The 2,886-nt window shown below is 33.9% G+C and overlaps 1 long non-coding RNA gene across 1 annotated transcript; it reads left to right on the plus strand.

Moving 5' to 3' along the window:
- The first annotated feature begins 1,100 nt into the window (after positions 1 to 1,100).
- On the plus strand, positions 1,101 to 2,841 carry LOC122326140. Its single transcript, XR_006247429.1, has 3 exons — positions 1,101 to 1,232; positions 1,324 to 1,402; positions 2,730 to 2,841. It is a non-coding gene; the product is annotated as an uncharacterized LOC122326140 (long non-coding RNA).
- Positions 2,842 to 2,886: the final 45 nt, after the last annotated feature.

The raw sequence follows: 2,886 nt of genomic DNA on the forward strand, positions 1-2,886 counted from the left end.
TGTCACACCTTTTTATTTATTTATTTACTTTTTATATTTTTTCTGGAAATAACAAACAAAAATAATTTCTTATTTATATCATTATCATTATATCTTTGAAGCAGTGGTTTCCAACTATGTTAATATTAAAAAACTTGCTCAACCCCCATTAAAAAAAGAGTTATGTCTTTACCAATGCAACAACACAGACATTAAAATAATGCAAAATATGGATTTAAAACGAGCAAAAAATAAATGTTGGTTGTATTACTACATTAAAACTAAAACTTTACATTTTTAAATTCACTACTTCAGACTTCAGAGCCCTCTAGATGTTTGCATTCTGCAGGTGAATGGTGCATTATTATCTCAAATATGCACACAATCACTTTCATAAACTTTTAATAGTAGAACAATCTCTGCTTATATGGAGAAAAGAAAGAAAGAAAGTAAAGTAGCATCAAAACTTCTCATGGAAGTCAATAATCTTCAGAGATGCATTCATATTTTTCATACATACATTTAAATGACTGTAATGTGCTTCTTTAAAACCTTTCAATGCCTTATGCCAGTGTTTAATGTCATACTGTAACAGTTTCACCCCTATTCTATTTGTGACCCTGGACCACAAAACCAGCCATAAGGGTACATCATCTGAAAGTTAAATAAATGGGCTTTCTATTCATGTATGTTTTGTTAGGATTGGACAATAATTGGAAAATATGGGATCTGAGGGTGCAAAAAAATGAAAATACTTAGAAAAGGGCCTTTAAAGTTGTATGCAAAAATTAACTTTTGAAATATTTACTAAATATCTTAATGGAACATGATCTTTACTTAATATTCTAACGATTTATGGCATAAAAGAAAAATCAATAATTTTGACCCATACAATGTATTTTTGGCTTTTGCTATAAATGTACCCGTGCTACTTAAAGCTGGTTTTGTGCTCCAAGGTTGGAAACCTTTAGCGGCAAGCAGGGTGGAGAACCAACTGATTAAAGACTCAAAACATTAACTGTAAAAAGCTATAAATCCTCTTTAATGAGCCACATTTCAAGGCGTTAAAAAATGTGATGCCAATACCACACAGCATCACGTGGTTATGGTTTTATAGGACTCGAAGTGAATAAAAGAGATATCTGTGATCGTCTTTGACAGCATTGTGTCTCCACGTCGCCCTATCCCAAAAGGAAACAGATCTGTGAACTGCTGCTCAGGAAAGGCGCCAACGTCAATGAGAAGAATAAAGAGTGAGTCAATCGGTCACGATGTTCAAAGGATCAGCGCGTGAGTTCCTGTCACGCGCGGTAATGACTTCTGGATGTCTATCTTTCACGCAAGCTTCCTCACACCTCTGCATCTGGCCGCTGAGAAGTCCCATAACGACGTCATTGAAGTGCTGGTGAAACACGAAGCGAAAGTAAGTCAGTAAAGCGTTCTCAGTTACACACAGGCATCACAGATGCTGTTGAACGTCACATTTATTAGGTCTGCCTCTAGCTAGGTCGTCGGGAATTAAAATGCACAAATCTGTGATTGAACATGAAATAAAAATCATAAAAAAAATTGTAATACTAATGTTCTTTTAGTTCATGATCCGTGAATTCCCTTGTTGAAAATATAGCCTACTAAAAAAGTAATTACTGAAATATTATAAAACATGACGTTGAAATGTCCCTTAGTTTATAGAAACAAACTAAAATTATATCGACGTTCCCATGATTTCTAAGAATGTTCTTTTTTTTTTAGTTACATCTTGTGTTGATAAATGAAAGTACCTGTTTGTGGGTTATGAAGGTTTCGTATTTCGGTTTTAGGAGTCCCAAATAACAGGTTGACATGCATGCAAGGTCAAAAAAACCACTTTTATTTTCTTGCAATCGGCATTTATTTCTACCTTTATTTCTTCGACGACTCCCAAACGATTTATTCAAGGATTCATTTTTCCAAATCCCCTCCAGTGATTGGTTGATTTAATTTAAAGTTGTTTGTGAGGTTTTACAGCTCCAAAAGCAGCACCTAGTGGCAAAGATTGAATTTGCATTTTTATTCAGACCAACGGAAAAAAGACCAACAAGGGGGCGGGCAATATGCTAATGTTTCATGTTGACATGTGAAACGGCTTGGGACTCGTTTTAAAAACAATAACTTTACGCACGGTGCACTTTCAGATTAAAAAATTTGCATTTAAAAATTTGCAAAAATTTGCACTCGCATGAAACACACGTTTATTGCATTTGTCTTTCTCATATTACCTGTGTTTTTATGGGGATTCTCGTACAAAACTGATTCAGTGCTTCAGTTGTTTGGTATATTAACATTGCACCAGTTAATAAAATATACACTGTTTTAATATAAATGCATGTTAAATCCGTAAAAATCTAAATGTTGATGGTGTATTTTTACTGTAAAGGAAACAGTCAGGAAACAGGAAGTGCATTTGAAAATGTGTAAAGAACCCATTAATATGACATAAATTGAATTGATATTTTGAAACGTCTTGACTAATGGTCATTAATACTTACCACAACCATTTTTATTATATGCATATTTAGCATATTTTGTCATATAAATTGCCTTTTATCTAAACTCTTGCGCTGACTTGCACTGAACAAAACTGACTGGAAGTTCAACATTTTGTGATCATGACAGTGCCACAAGTGTTTAAGGAAAGAGTCAAATATTAAATATTTAAATAAAGAGGATATTTTCATGTTCATGTTGTTTGTTTTATGTTTCATGATCAGCTGGCTATAATAATCTGGAGGTGGCTGAATATCTGCTGCAACACGGGACAAAGGTGAACTCTCAGGATAAAGGTGGTCTCATTCCTCTCCATAATGCTGCATCTTATGGGGTGAGTGGTGCTTCAGTAAATGTCCATTAAACGTTATATATATATAT

This window comes from Puntigrus tetrazona, chromosome 21 (genome assembly GCF_018831695.1).
Source record: "Puntigrus tetrazona isolate hp1 chromosome 21, ASM1883169v1, whole genome shotgun sequence".
Classification (NCBI taxonomy): domain Eukaryota; kingdom Metazoa; phylum Chordata; class Actinopteri; order Cypriniformes; family Cyprinidae; genus Puntigrus; species Puntigrus tetrazona.